Here is a 16,738-nt window from a genome sequence, read left to right on the forward strand (position 1 = left end):
GTCCTGTGTCTCCGGTCGTCTCTCGTTCGGCGTCGTTTTGTGTTGTGCCTCCTCGTCCTCCCTCCGTTTTTTGTCCTCGTTCTGTTTCGTCTGTTCCTGTGTCTCCGTCTGTGTCTGTTCCTGTGTCTGGTGTGTCTCCGTCTGTGTCTGTTCCTGTGCCTTGTGGTTCTGTTCCTGTGCCTTGTGGTTCTGTTCCTGCCTCTGTGCCCGTTCCTGCCTCTGCTCTGGCTTCGGTGTCTGTGCCTGTTTAGTTTAGTTTTGTCTTTCTCTGGGTTTCGCTTTTTTGTTGGGTTTTGTTCTGTGTGGCACGCCCGGTGTGCGTGCCTTTGGGGGGGGGGTTCTGTCACGGTTGGCTCCTCCCAGTCCTGTCCATGTGCTCATGTTTTGGTTTTGTAACTCCGCCCCTGATTGTTCTCACCTGTCCCTCATTGTTCCGTGTATTTAAGCCCTGTGTTTGCCCCTTCCGTTTGCCAGTCTTTGTACCTTTGTATCGTGTCTTTGTACCTGGTCTTCGTTTGTGTTGATTCTTGTGATGTCTTACCCTAAGTCTGTACGTGTCGGCTCTCTGACCCTGGAATGTTCTGACTACGACCCTGGATTTGCCCCTAATAAATCTCGCTTATCTCAGCGTGTGCGTCCGCCTCCTCGCTCCTCGTTACAGTATCACTGGCTAATTTAAACACTTCTGTTATTGGTCTCACAGGCTGATTTAAACAGTTCTGTCATTGGTATGACTGGTTAATTTAAACAGTTGTGTCATTGTTATGAATGGTTAATTTAAATACTTCTGTCACTGGTATTGCTGGATAATTTAAACACTTTTGTTATTGGTATGACTGGTTAATTTAAACACATCTGTCATTGGTATCACTGGCTAATTTAAACACTTCTGTTATTGGTCTCACAGGCTGATTTAAACACTTCTGTCATTGGTATGACTGGTTAATTTAAATACTACTGTCATTGGTATGACTGGCTGATTTAAACACTTGTCATTGGTATCACTGGTTAATTTAAGCACTTCTGTTATTGGTCTCACTAGCTAATTTAAACACTTCTGTCTTTGGTATGACTGGTTAATTTAAACACTTCTGTCATTGGTATGAATGGCTGATTTCAACACTTCTGTAGTTGGTATCACTGGCCAATTTAAACACTTCTGTCATTGGTCATCACTGGTAAATGTAAATACTTCTGTCATTGGTTATCTCTGGTTCATCTAAATATTTCCATCACTAGTTTTGATTTGTTAATCTTTATATTTCTGTTGTTGTTTTACAACTGATTTATTACTTTTAAATTTTATTTAAATACTCCTATCATTTATCTCTGGTTAATTAAACACTGTTTTGTTTGGTTATCCCATGTTCATTTAAATACCTCCATTCTCAGTTAACACTGGTTAATTAAATACTTTTGTCATTGTTTATCACATGTTCGTTTAAATACCTCCATTATCAGTCATCCCTGATTAATTAAATGCTTCTCTCATTGTTTATCAATGTGAAGTTGAAATTCTTCCAACTTCACATTAGAAAAAAAATGCATTTCTCTGTGCCTCACAGCAGAATTGTTTAATACTCTCTTATTATATGAAAGATGGCAGCATGCAGCTGGGTAAACACTGCGATGCTGATTGGGTTGGCTAACTTCCAACAGTGCCATAGCCCCCCAGGTCCCCCTGTAGCTATGCCCCAGCTATAAAGTAAGGTTTCTGATAATGTGGCCATTGAATGGACGTGGATGATGAGTGTGTTTTATGAGTGGAAGTGAATTTTAAGTGTGGTAAAACTGAATCTATAAGTAAGAAAAAAAAATGGATCTGAAGGCTGGCATTTAGATGAAGTGCAGCTGAGAAAAGACAGAAAAGCATGAGATTCTGCAAGAGAGAGAAAAAAAGACCAGATAGACTCACCACTCAGAACATAAAGCAATGAAAAACCACTTCAAAGTTCAGAGTAAGATAGCAGAAGATAAAAGCCACTGAGTATTTACATCCAGAAAGTGACATTAGCCCAGACAGCAGCGAAGAGAGAAAGAGAGACAGATCAATATGGCGATATTAAAGCGAGGGGAGAATAAGACAGTGCTCTCACGCTAACCTGTTTGATCCACTCAGATTGTTTCAAGGGCACTGCTGAGTAAATAGCATCCTGGAATCATTAACACCTTTGATGTCTCAGAAAAGCTGTCAGCAAAGTTCAGACTTTTCTTCTCGAACGGCTCTTAAATAAAATGAAAGTGCTTTCATTTGGGTTTTTTAATTGGGGGTGTATGCAGTAGTTGAACTAAAGGTAGAGGGACCAGGCTGATCCGCCAAAGGTCTGGAGGTTGAGCTATTATACATCACATTTTATATGACGACTAGACCAACAGAAATGGCCCAAAATGATGAAATAAAATCTGACACAAATGTTCAATTGTTCACATTTCATGTAATAAAATTGACCAGTAGAATGGGATGCTCTGGAAGATGCTTCTCCTATTAAGTCTTGGTTCCTCTCAGTGATTCGTCTTCATGCTTTCAGAGATTTTCTCCTTTTGAGGCTTGGTTCCTCTCAGTGGTTCTTCATCATGCTCTTAGTGAGATTCTCCTTTTGTCTTGGTTCCTCTCAGTGGTTCTTCTTCATGCTCTTAGAAAGTTTCTCCTTTTGGTTTCTCTCACTGATTCTCTCATTCTCTTAGTGGTTATAGAGCTCATTAAGGTCACATAGTGAGCACTTCTGATGTTCAAACCTCTAACACAGGCAGGCACAACTCCAGGCCTAGAGTGCTGGTTTCCAGCACAGTTTGGTGATTTAACTGCAAAGACACACCTGATCGCATTTATCTGTTAACTGGCAAGTTTATTGGGTGTGTTTAAGTAGGGAAACCTCCCAACTGTGCCGGACAGCAGCCCTCCAGGACTGGAGTTGTGCCCCCCAACACCCGTGGTGCTGAAGCTGTAGTCCAGTTCAGCTTTGGCAGGGCTGGTCAATGTCCGTGGTGCTGAAACAGTAATTGCTGGTGTACAAGATCGAGTTTTCAGCTCTGAAAGGCTTTTATTTCTTTACATTTGTTGTAGATTCTATATAGTACCATCTACAACACATTCTCCATCAATCTGAACAACCCTTTCACCATGCAATGAACACTTTAATCATGCAAAGGGTTCTTTGAGTGTTCATGGTTCTATATAGAACCATCTACAACACATTCTCCATCAATCTGAAGAACCCTTTCACCATGCAATGAACGCTTTAATCATGAAAATGGTTCTGTGAGTGTTCATGGTTCTATATAGAACCATCTACAAGACATTCTCCATCAATCTGAAGAACCCTTTCACCATGCAAAGAATCCTTTAATCATGCAAAGGGTTCTTTGAGTGTTCATGGCTCTAGATAGAAACATTCAACAACACATTCTCCATCAATCTGAAGGACCCTTTCACCATGCAAAGAACCATTCAATCATGGAAAGGGTTCTTTGAGTGTTCATGGCTCTAGATAGAACCATTTTCTGTACTAAAGAACCCTTAAAGATTCAAGAGCACTGTTCAAAAGTTTGGAGTAATTGTTCTGAAGACTTTAAAATATACTTGCTTGCAAACAAGTCCATAAAATGATTATAATTTGTTGTAAATCATTTGTAAGACATTTATAAGCTGTAAGTAAAAATTAACAAAACATAGAATAATGAATAGAACTGTAGAAGGTTCTAGAATGATTTAAATTAACATCCGAATTCATTATCTTTCAAAAGTGGAGGTCAAATGTAAGAAGACTTGACAAAAGAATGAATATAAACAGATAATTACACAAATTTATTTCATATTTTATTTGCCTATTTGCATACAGCTGCTGTTGGAAGAAACCTTGTATGTCCATTTTTTTTTTATGTTTTTCAGTTTTTGACATAATTTGTAAACACGTGTTGCCCTTTATATTGTATGTAAATTTCGTGTTGACTGAAGTAAAAGAAACGACCCAAAATTACTTGGAAAGACGTCTGGTTCCACTGACTTACATTAAAAGTAAAGTAGGTTTTTTCCTTCTCCTGTAAAATTACCATTTTGGAAATCCGAGGTTTTGTTCTGACAACAGTGATAAGTTAGTAGTGCACATACAATTACAAAACTGTTGTTATGGCAATGCCAAATGTTTGTGCAATGACATTATCACTATTTTCAATTGTAAGTGTCATTTTTTAACCCTATATTTGGGAAAACAGGCTTTTATACAGTTAGAAATAAAGGTTCTGCACAGGTGCATTTATCGTTCATCAAGGTAGAAACAATGTAAACATGCCCTCAAAGATACTACAGTGGTTTTAAGGTCTGACTGTGAACCTTAAATCAGTTTTTCCAGGTGAAAAGTTCATATTTGTACCTTTTCATGACTAATTGTTTTAAACAGCACAGTATAATTAAAGCCTGGAGGTGAGGCGGGGTGTGGAGTCAGTACAGCTTAGAACAGATCATTTCAGTGGATTATGGTTCAATTACGTTCCCAGACTAAAGGTACTGAGATGGACTTGAGGATCCCACTCCAGTGACAAGAGGGGTCCTACCCCAGTGACAGTTTAGTATCTTTATTTTCTAAGAGTGTCGAGTTCATTTGATTCTCATTATCCATCCATCCATCCATCCGTCATCATTGACCCCTAGTCCAGACAGGGTCGCGGTAGCAGTTGGGAGAGCAGAGAATCCCAGATGACCCTGTCCCTCGCAACTTCCTCCAGCTCATTCCGCATACCAACCGCTTCACACTCACACAAAAGCTGGTCCATTGTTCCACGGCCGGGACGGAATCCACATTGTTCCTCCTCAATCTGAGGTTCAACTATTGGTTGGAGTCTCCTTTCCAGCACCTTTGTATAGACTTTCCCAGGGAGGCTGAGCAGTGTGATACCCCGATAATTGCGCCACACCCTCCAGTGCCCCTTTTTAAAAATAGGGACCACCACCCCAGTCTGCCAGTGCAAGGGTACTGTTCCCAAGGTCTATGCAACATTGCAGTGGCGTGTTAGCCATGACAGGCCCACAATATCCAGAGCCTTAAGCATTTCTGGACGAAGGGAGGCACGTCTCCCGGATTAAGAAGTTCCTCAAAGTGCTCCTTCCACCGACCGACAATATCCTCATTCGAAGTCAGAGTTTCTCCACCCTTGCCGAATACAGCTTGGGCGCAGCCACCCTGACCCCTCCTGAATCGCCGGACAGTTGTCCAGAACCTCTTTGAGGCAGAACGAAAGTCTTTTTCCAAGGCCTCACCAAACAACAAACTTCTGCCACCATTGCAGCTGCCACCTTTTTTGCCTGTCGGTACCTATCTTCTGAATCGGGAGTCCTTCGGGCCAACCAGTCCCTAAAGGCCTCTTTCTTCAGCTTGACGGCCTCCCTCACCACCGGTGTCCACCAGGAGATTCTTGGGTTACCACCCTGACAGGCACCCACAAGCTTTTGGCCACAGCTATGCCTGGCAGCTTCCACAATGGAGGTTTTGAACACGGTCCATTTAGACTCCATGTCCCCTACCTCCTCCGGGACATGAGAAAAGCTCTCCCGGAGGTGGGAGTTGAAATCATTCCGAACAGGGGCCTCTGAAATTCATTCCCAGCAAACCCTCACTATTCGCTTGGGCCTACCGGATCTGACCATCAGTCTTCCCTGCCATCTGATCCAACTCACCACCAGATGGTGATCAGTTGACAGCTCAGCACCTCTCTTCACCCTAGTGTCCAGAACATATGGTCCCAAGTCAGATGAAATGACAACAAAGTCAATCATTGACCTTTGACCCATGGAGCTCTGGTACCATGTACACTTATGAACATCCTTGTGTTTGAACTTGGTGTTCGTTATGGACAATCCATACCTGGCACAGAAGTCTAATAACAATTCACCATTCGGGTTTAGATCGGGCAGGCCGTTCTTCCCAATCACGCCTCTCCAGGTCTCCCAGTCATTGCCAACATTGAAGTCTCCCAGTAAGACTATGGAGTCTGTAGGCGGGACCCTTTCCAGAACCCCGCCCACTCGCTCCAAGAAGGCCGAATACTCTGACCTGTTGTTTGGTGCATACGCACAGACAACAGTCAAAGTTTTCCTCTCTGCGATTTTAATTCGCATTGAGGCAACCCTCTCTTCCACCGGGACAAACTCCAACTGCCTGGTCATCAACCGGGGACTTGTGAGTATCCCCACACCCGCTCGGCGCCTCTCAACCTGTGCAACCCCTGAGTAGGAGAGAGACCAACCCCTATCCAGGAGTTTGGTTCCAGAGCCGACACTGTGGGTGGAGGTGAGCCCAACTATATCTAGTTGGTACCTCTCAACGTCTTGCACAAGTTCCGGCTCCTTCCCCCCCAGTGAGGTTACATTCCATGTACCAAGAGCTAGTTTCTGCTGCAGGGGCCTAGGCCACCTAGGGCCTCCCCGCAATCTCCCACTGCCAATATGGCACTGCACCGCTCCCCCATGCTGGACCTTGCGGGTGGTGGGCCCACATGGCCTCCCCACGTTACCTCTTCGGGATGAGCCTGGCCGGATTACGTGGGCTGCCCAGCCACCAGGCGCTCGCCGTGGAACACTACTCCCAGGCCTGGCTCCAGGGGTAGGTCCCAGTGACCCTTTCCCGGGCAGGGTAAATGATTTTTTATGCACAATATGCATTGAGATAAAGTTTGATTCTCATTAGATCAGTAAAAAAGCCACAGCTGTGTTTATGACACAAGCAAACTGGCATATAAATTCTCTGAAATAGGGAACAAAGTTTTTTTATAGCGGAGGAGAGATCCCCCCCCCCTTTTTTCATCAACCAGTGTTTCTTTTGATCTCTGCTCGGCTTCAGATTTAAAGGAAATGTAGCAAAGGGCTTTAAAATTGATCACAGCAATTTAATCAAGGGACGATCAAGGAGGGCCTTGAGTTAATTAGCAAATAAAAGGTAAGGATGGTCACGGGGGCTATTAAACTTAATTAAAAAGCATTGAGGATAATTAAAAAAAACTCATGATGTCCGTGAGAGCTCATTTATTACTCTAATCCAGTCCGCCTTTTCACTCTTATGCTTCTATTTCTCTCTATAATATTTGAGCACTGCTGAGAATTGGGCAGCTGTGTTTTCAGGTCTACTTGCATGTTTTTTTTAGTTTTCCACTGAAAAAATACAGGATGTTACATTTCTTGGTGGCTCAGCCATGTCTGGAAAATACCACAACAACAAGCTGTCTGGCTGGAAACATCCGGAAACATTAAAAATCCCTGTTTTTACTCAGGGCGTGTACATTAATCTGGATTTACTGAGAAAGAGATAAGCCTGACATTTCTACAGCAGCCTCTGGGGAGTTAGCACTCAGCACTAAATGCTAACCCTGAATAAGAGACATAGAGAAAGAGAGCAAGAGAGAAACAGAAAGGGAGAGAAAGAGAGAGAGAGAGAGAGAGAGAGAGAGAGAGAGAAAGAGAAAGAGAGAGTGAGTGAAAGAGAGAGAAAGAGAGGGGGAGAGAGAGAGATAGAGGGAGAGAGAGAGAGAGAGAGAGAAAGAGAAAGAGAGGGAGAGAGAGATAGCGAGAGGGAAAGAGGGACTGAGAGAGAGTGAGAGAGAGGGTGAGAGAGAGAGAGAGAGAGAGAGAGAAAGAGAGGGAGAGAGAGATAGCGAGAGGGAAAGAGGGACTGTGAGTGAGAGAGAGGGTGTGAGAGAGAGAGAGAGAGAGAGAGAGGGAAAGAGGGACTGTGAGAGAGAGTGAGAGAGAGGGTGAGAGAGAGAGAAAGAGAGAGAGAGGGGGAGAGGGAGAGTGAGTGAGAGAGAGAGGGAGAGAGAGAGGGAGAGAGAGAGAGAGGGAAAGAGGGACTGTGAGAGAGAGTGAGAGAGAGGGTGAGAGAGAGAGAGAAAGAGAGAGAGGGAGAGAGAGAGGGAGAGAGACAGTGATATGTGTCTCACGAGACTGATTCTGAACAGAGATGCCCCAATAAGAGAACAGCTCAGAGGACCATTTCACCATTTCACCATTTCACTATTAAATCACTGTTTTCTTTTCACTGATGTGAAAAATATCAGTTTGATTTGTCCGATGATGTTTGATGTTCATTATCTCAACAAATCAGACAAATCTGACTCAGTGCGTACAGATCCAGTGCGTTTATTTAAACCTTTAAATGAGTAGCACAATTGTAGAAATGGTGGTAGTAGTAGTAGTAGTAGTAGAGTAGTGGTAATAGTAGTAAAATAGTAGTAGTATAGTAATGGTTGTAGAAGTAGGAGTAGTAGTAGTCTTAGTAGTAGTTGTAGCAGTAATACTACAGTAGTGGTAGTAGCAGTAGTAATAATAGTAGTAGTAATAGTTTAGTAGAAGTAGTAGTATAGTAGTAGTGGTGGCATAGTAGTGGTGGTGGTGGTAGTAGTAGTAGTATAGTAGTGGTAGTAATAGTAGTAGCAGTCATAGTAGTAGTGGTGGTGGCATAGTGGGGGTGGTAGTAGTAGTATAGTAGTTGTAGTAGTAGTAGTATAGTAGTATTATTATTAGTAGTAGTGGTAGTAGTAGTTGTAGTATAGTAGTATTATTAGTAGTAGTAGTGGTAGTAGTAGTTGTAGTAGTAGTAGTAGTAGTAGTATAGTAGTGGTTGTAGTAGTGGTGGTGGTAGTAGTAGTAATAGTAGCATTTATTTTAATTAGTTTTAGCATTATTATTATTATTATCTGAGGGTTAATAAAGGGAACACACTGAATTCCACCGGATCAACATTTGCTCTAATCTCAGCTGTGAAAATGATGAGTGAATAGTCGTCACAGAGTGATGACAGTGAGGACGTATTTATAGACGAGGCCTTGTTAACCTGACAGTGATGCAAACAGGGATGTAATTAGGCTGTTATTACTGTTATTGCTGTCTAAACAAGGCAATGCCTGTAGAATAATGCAATATGAAACCACTCTGTCTCTGACACACTGTCCCCATCTCACCCAGCATTAGTTCCTGTCTGATACCCCTGTAGACACATTACAATCACTTTCAGTATGTTAAATCAAAAATATAGTACTGTGTAAAAGTCAGAGACAACCTTCATTTATTTCATTTACAGTCAGAATGGCCAGTACAAATTCATTTTCAGGGCCTAAATAAAACAGAAAACACATTTAACAGAAAATTACAGGGAAACCTCAACAACTAAATATAGATTCAGTATTTATTGTGTTTCAGGAGACTCCGTTTCTCAAAGAAATCTGCAGGGATGTTTTTCACACCTCCAAAGTTCAGTCTTAGAAGTTGGTTTAGCTTCTCACCAACCAAATAATTTATCTTTCTCTCTATTTATGAATCTCCTTCTGTAAAAGGCATTGCCACTGGACTCTGGAGCAGTAGAAATGTATTATGTGAAGTAACAAATCAGCTTCTCTATCTGTCAGTCTGATGGACGAGTTGGGGTTTGGTGAATGCCAGGAGAACATTACCTGCCTGACTGCACTGTGCCAGCCGTAAAGTTTGGTGGAGGAGGGATAATGTAATGGGGTTGTTTTTCAGGGGTTGGTCTAGAACCCTTCCAGTGAAGGGAAATCTTAATGCTTCAGCACCAAGACATTTTGGACAATTGTCTGCTTCCGATGTTGTGGGAACAGTTTAGGGAGGAACCTTTTCTGTTCCAGCATGACTGAGCCCCAGTGCACAAAGCAAGCTTCAAGCAAGCTTCAAGTCCTGGCTGGGTGAATTTGGTGTGGAAGAACTTGAACGACCCTCACAGAGTCCTGACCTCAACCCCATCAATCACCTTTCAGATGAATTAGAGCAGAAATTGTGACCCTCTCATCCAACATCAGTGTCTGACGTTACAGATGCTCTTCTGGATGAACGGGCAGAAATTCCCACAGACACTCTCCAACATCTAGTAGGAAACACTGAATGAGAGTGGAAGCTGTTAGAAGCTGCAAAGGGGGACCAACTCCATATTAATGCCTATGGATTTAGAATGAGATTCATAAAAGCTCCTGTAGGTGTAATGAGTAGGAATCTCAATACTTTTGTCCATACACACATGCACACACATATATATACATACGCATAGTGGGCTCCAAAAGTCTGAAGATTAGCCCTGCTGTCTTCTGGACTACCTATACAGTCAGGGTATTTAAGTCCTGACAATGCACAAAAAACAAAGACACCACACACCAGCACACACTCCTTCCCTAGTGGATGATGCATTTCAGTCTTCATATGAGGAGGTGGGCCATTACGAAGCCCAACAGGCCTCAGCAGTCATTAGAGCCTTTCAGGGAGTGAGTTCATCTCCAGTTCAGTCCAGCCTGCTGCACGTGGGACATATACAGAAAAAGGGAGGCACTTCTCTTGCACTCGTTCTCCCCCTGAGTAACACAGCCCCATTTCTGCACCACTGCCACATTAACACCACCTCCACAGTGCCTCAGAGTGCATTTAGACTGACTTGGTTATTATACTGTACTCAACTCTCATCCACCTCATCCACTTCATACAACTTTCACTGTATACGATCAGAAAAAATGTATGTTCACAGTAAACTAGCAATCAGTGATTGGAACTTGAAAGTTAATTAAGCATCTACAGAGCATTGAAAATGGACTATACAACTAAAATCTTATTTAAAAAAAACATTTGGACAGATTGAATTTCAGATGATTAAACAAATTGGTCATATTGTTTTGTGGTGCCGAAACCACTGTGTAGCAAATCTTGCACAGTATTTGTTATTGTTACTCGGCGGACTCCTTGAAACCAAAATATTTCCCAACTCCTGAATTACTTTTACCTTTCTTGTCGAGGATCTTTCTGTCCTCTTGACTGGAGCTGAACTAAACATGCCACAGCCTGGCTGAGTGAGTAGTTAATTCATAAGTTCATAGCTAATTCATAGTTGTTAATGAATAATTCATAATGGATACTGAATAATCCATAGTAGTTAGTGCATAATTAATTACAGAGGCTGAATAATGTATAATAATTAGTGAATAATTCGTAACAGATGAATAATTCATAGTAGTTAGTGAACTATTCATAAAAGATACTGAATAATTCATAGTGGATACTGAATAATCCATAGTAGTTAGTGAATAATTCATTACAGATACTGAATAATTCATAGCAGTTAGTGAATAATTCATAATAGATACTGAATAATTCATAGTAGTTAGTGAATAAGTCATAACAGATACTGATCCCTTCCTGGATCGGGGTCTTATCATTGCGGAAGGGCTTGTGTGGTCTAGGGATCTTCAGAGCTAAGTCGTTGGGAGCAATATGCTCCTGGTAGGGTCTCCCAGGGTGAACAGGTCTGCTGTGTCAAAGCTCCATTTCCCTTGTGGAGGTCACTGAGGTAGTTGGCAAGCTCTTCAGTGGCAAGGCACCGGGGGCGGATGAGATTTGTCTGGAGATGCTTAAGGCTCTGGATATTGTAGAGCTATCGTGGCTGACACGCCTCTGCAATATTGCATGGACCTCAGGAACAGTGCCCTTGGACTTCCAGGCTGGGGAGGTGGTCCCTACTTTTAAGAAAGAGGATCAGACGGTGTGCACCAACTATCGGGGTATCACATTGCTCAGCCTCCCTGGGAAAGTCTATGCCAAGGTGCTGGAAAGGAGACTTCAACCGATAGTTGAACCTCAGATTGAGGAGGAATAATGCGGATTCCATCCCAGCCATGGAACAATGGACCAGCTTTTCATCCTCTCAAGGATTGTGGAGGGTGCATGGGAGTTTGCCAACCCAGTCTACATGTGTTTTGCGGATTTGGTGAAGGCTTATGACCATGTTCACTAGATATCGTGTGGGAGGTCCTCCGGGAGTATGGGGTACCGGGGCTACTACTCTGGGCCATTCAATTTCTGTACTCCCGGAGTGAGAGCTGTGTCCGTATACTCGGCTTTAAGTAGGACCTTTTCAGTGTTAGCCTTGGACTCTGGCAGGGTTGTGCCTTGTCTCCACTCCTGTTCATGATTTTCATGGACAGGGTGTCAAGGCGTAGCCGAGATCAGAAGGGCATCATGTGTGGAGGCTGGAGGGTGGTGTCTCTGCTATTTGCAGATGATATTGTTCTCTTGGCTGGATCACACGGATGCCTACAGCTCTCACTAGAGCAATTTGCAGTGGAGTGTTAAGTAGTTGGTATGCAGATCAGCACCTCCAAGTCTGAGTCCATGGTCTTAGCCCAGAAAAGGATGACATGCCCACTCTAGGTAAGGGAAAGGACTTGCTCCAGGTGGAGGAGTTTAAGCATCTTGGATGATGGGAAGAGGGATTGTGAGATTGGCTGCAGGCTGGGACAGGCGGCAGCAGTAGTAATGCGGTCACTGTACCGGACTGTAGTGGTGAAGAGGGAGTTGAGCCATAAGGAAAAGCTCTCTGTTTACTGGTCGATCTACATCCCGACCCTCACCTATGGTCATGAGCTGCGGGTAATGACTGAAAGAATATGCGAATACTAGTGGCGGAAATGAGCTTTCTTTGCAGGGTGGTGGGCTACACTCTATTCGATAGGGTGAGGAGCTTGGCCATCAGGGAGGAGCTTGGAGTAGAGCCGCCACTCCTCCGCATTGAGAGGAGTCAGCGGAGGTGGTTTGGGCATCTGATCTGATTGGCCTGAGAGTGGCTTGGGGTCCCTGGGAATGAGCTGGAGGAAGTTGCAGGGGACAGGGTCATCTGGGATTCTCTGCTCTCCCAACTGCTACCCGCGACTCTATCTGGACTAAGTGGTTAATGACGGTGATGATGATGATACTGAATAATTCATAGTAGTTAGTGAATAATTCATAACAGATACTGAATAATTCATAGGAGTTAGTGAATAGTCTTACTTTTCAGGCTGAGTGAGTTTGGGCTTTTAGCAATGGAGGGTGAAAGCGGTCCACTACAAATGAAAGGGACAATTATTTAACTTGCTTTTCCCCTTTTTACCTTATCTTGTACTTACACTAATGTTAAAACCTTATTCTCTCTTCATTTTGCCCTTGTGTTATTGTTGGCTATACGATGTCAAGTAGGATAGTTTCCCTTTTGGAGTCTTTGTTCCTTTCAAGGTTTCTTCTTCTTGCTTTTTCTTGCCACTGTCGTGACTGCCGACGCTTATGGGGACCCGGATTTTTCTGACAAATTGCTTTGTGACCACGCCTGTTGAGCCAATTAAAGCACAATATAAATAACCCTTGACTTGAAAAGGATGTGCTCATCCACTGCGATTTATATCACAAGACAAAATGAGAGTAATGTAACATCTGTTCACTCTTTGTCCTGGTCTTTCTTTGTTTGCCTTTTTCTTAGTTTCCTAGTGCTGTTTTTTATCTGCCATTTGCTTTTGTTGTCATGTTGGCTCCTCCTCTGTTCTGCCCTGTCTTTACCTGTTCTTTGTCTCCCAGCCCCGCCCTCTCATTAGTCTAAGGTGTTTCTCATTTTCTGTTTATTTATACCCCTGTGTTTGCTCAGTCCCTTTGTCTTGCAATGTGTGTCTTTATAACCTGTTGATGCACATTTCCCCTCGTTGTTGGTTTTGTTTCTTGTTTAATTCTTCTTTGCTTTATTTTGCCTTGTAATGGATTAATCTGTCCCACTCACCTCTGCCCCGGTGTTCATGAACTCTGAATTGTGTTTTAATAAAAGCAACTCACACTTGCATCCTGACCAATGTCTCCTACGTTAAAAGTATATTTACTACACAGAAAACAGCACAAGAGTTAATGTTTCTTAGTTATCTTGTTCTCATAATCTTGGGAATCCAAATCATAATTGAAAATAAAAATTTAATTAACGCCCAGTCCTGCTTAAGAGTCTGTACCTCATAGTCACCTGAATAATACTTACTCATTAGGTGACTAACATTACCAGAAGTCTAATATCTTTTACACAACACACACAAACACCCAAGAAGATCTGTTTGGTTAATGCTTTATTTATTGTAAAAGTAGATGAAGGATATGATTATTCACTGTTAGAAGTGAATGACATGAATTTTGCACACTTCCAAACTATCCAACTACACTATGTGTCCAAAAGTCTGTAGACACCAGCTTTTGTCTGAAATGAATGGTATTAATAGGGAATTTGTTCCTCCTTTGATGCAGTAACAGCCTCTACGCTTCTGGGAAGGCTTTACACTAGATGGTCAGCTTTGGATCTCCAACTCATCTCAAAGGTACTGGATGGAGCTCCATCACTCCAGAGAACACAGTTCCACTACTCCACAGCCCAGTGCTGGGGAACTTTAGACACCTTTAGCTGACGCTTGGCATTGGGTATGGTGACCTTTGGCTGATGTGTGGCTGCTCCATCATGTCCTATAATATTGATCAGTGTTTTTCTATGGAGATTATATGTGTTAGGTGTGCACAACTGGATTAGGAGAAATGTCTGGATACATTTGGACACATAGTGTTAAGTTAGAACATATTTCAATGAAGTCAATTCAGTGCATCATTTTTCAGCAACTGCTTCCCTCACTTACATTAGCAAATAAAGTCAATATAGTAAATTAATGCCACATTAACTCATCTCTGTGACATCTCTATATCTGCAGCATTAAGTCAGGCAGGGGCATCTCCAACTGACTTTGTCCCCTTTTCTCTTCTCTATTTGGCCCCTTGGTTTCCTCGTTTTGTGTGTTGCTGTTTTCCAGAGACCCGACAGTGACACCTGACCACCAGATGGACAACAAAAAGGAAAAAAAAAACTGTCTGTTAGTATAAGCATAAAAAAGCAGAATGATTGACAACTAAGAAAAGAAGGGAAAAAAAGCAGCAAAGACGCTATAAAAGGCAGCCTTTCATCTCCCCCAACACGCGTTCCTGCTGGAAATACACTTAGCCTACCATTCTCTGAAGATAATGGACTCGTGTCAAAGGCAATCAATAAGTCATTTTACGCTTTTGCTTTATGAACGGGTACAAAAGCACATCCACTCTTTTTCTCCAGTGTCTTTTCTCCTCCAACTGGCAGGTCACTCAAGGGTGGGCCATCAGGCCCATCTGAGACACTGATCACTCCAACACAAAGCCACAGAGCTCAGGGGGACTGTGGGTAGAGAACCCTCAAATAAAGGTTTTTATATAACTGGTGTTTATTGACCAAGCTGGTATTGCTAATAGACTGGCAGTACAACTAACCCCTTAAACAAGGTCTGTATAAGGGTCCGCACGTCAGTTCCTCAGTTTCATTACTACTGATTTTACACATTAGTTTCATAGTCAATACTGAATAATTCATAGTATGTAGCAAATCATTCATAATACATACTGAATAATTCATAGTAGTTAGTGAATAATTCATAGTAGATACTGAATAATTCATTGTAGTTAGTGAATAATTCATAGTAGATAATGAATACTTCATAGTATTTAGTGAATAATTCATAGTATATAATGAATACTTCATAGTAGTTAGTGAATAATTCATAGTAGATTATGAATACTTCATAGTAGTTAGTGAATAATTCATAGTAGATTATGAATACTGTATAATGTGTAATAAGAATAATAATGTGATCTGACAAGGTGTCCTTTCAAGTTTTAATAAAAATAATGGGTATTGTGTTCTATATGCCAAAGGAGAATGTTACCAATCCTGTTAAAAGTCAGGGTCTGCAATGGTGTGGGAGGTATTATTGGATAACTTGCACATCTGTGAAAGCACCATTATGGCTGAAAGAAATATAGTACACACACTGTGAAATTTAATACACAGTTTGGGGTAACATATGCTGCCTTCTAGATGACGTCTTTTTCAGGGACATCTATGGTCAGCATGGCTTCATAACCAGAGAACATGGGTGCTACACTGGCCTGACTGTCTCCCAAACACATGTTGAAAATGTGTGGTGCATTATTAAGCACAAAAGGCAAAAACCTATGTAATGGAAAAGTGGCAAAAAAATATGATGTGAAAACTAGATCAATTGGTGTCTTCAGTCCTCAAACATTTATTAAGCACCACTAAAAGAAAAGGCGATGTAATTGTAAACGTGTTGGAACGTGTTGCAGGCATCAAATTTGGAATGAGAGCAATGAAATATTGAATTTTGTACTGTTGTAAGGTCAAACAGGATTTACCTATCACTCTTTTCTGTTTAAAGCGTCTCACACACCGTCCTGACTTTGTTTTTCTTCTGTATCTTATTTTTCTTCTTTTCATCTACATAACATGCATTCTCTCTACACTGATGCCAATGTTTTTCTTTTCATGCCCTCTGTTTTCCCCGTTACCTTTTTCCATGGGCAGGAGTTTGTGCTTGGTCAGTGTATGTATTTTTTGATCAGTGGTCAGGTTCTCTGCATTCTACAAAGCAAAACGGATCGTGGAGCTGACAAATTAAAAAAAGAGCTCACCTCCAGATGAACTGTGAAGAGCTGGGGTATAATTTCACCACTCCAGTCAAGTCTCTGGCCTCCTGAAACAGAGAGAAACATTGGTAAACGAGAACAACATCGATCCAAACAGCACAAGCTGAGATAGATCAGGCCCTAGATCTATTATACTTCTTGATAATGTGTACATAGAAGATGTTTAAATAAGCTTTCATTTATTTTAAACTAAAGGAAACAGTGTTTATCTGTGTCTTATGATATAATTATTCAAGGTGATGAGTTTAAACTGAATATTACAGCTATTTATCAAGCTTTTGAGGGAATTTTAATGGTCTTTAATTTACCTTTCCTGGCTAAAGTACCCTGAAACCAAACTAATTTAATACATGAGGTTATCTTTTGTGCTTTTTTAGAAGCTAGTTTAAGTAACTGTATATT

At 41.9% G+C, this 16,738-nt stretch overlaps 1 protein-coding gene across 3 annotated transcripts in view; it reads right to left on the reverse strand.

Annotated features, from left to right (window-relative positions):
- Positions 1–13,882: 13,882 nt before the first annotated feature.
- khdrbs3 (KH domain containing, RNA binding, signal transduction associated 3) overlaps positions 13,883–16,738 on the reverse strand; it is a 225,590-nt gene continuing 222,734 nt past the window's right edge. For all 3 annotated transcript variants that reach the window (XR_005131015.1, XR_001858475.2, XR_005131014.1), the window contains 2 exons: positions 16,322–16,383; positions 13,883–14,633 (listed from right to left, as the gene is read on the reverse strand). The gene's annotated coding sequence lies outside the window, so the exon portion shown is untranslated. The remainder of the gene's footprint in view (positions 14,634–16,321; positions 16,384–16,738) is intronic.

The sequence above is a fragment of the Pygocentrus nattereri genome, chromosome 11 (genome assembly GCF_015220715.1).
Source record: "Pygocentrus nattereri isolate fPygNat1 chromosome 11, fPygNat1.pri, whole genome shotgun sequence".
Lineage (NCBI taxonomy): Eukaryota > Metazoa > Chordata > Actinopteri > Characiformes > Serrasalmidae > Pygocentrus > Pygocentrus nattereri.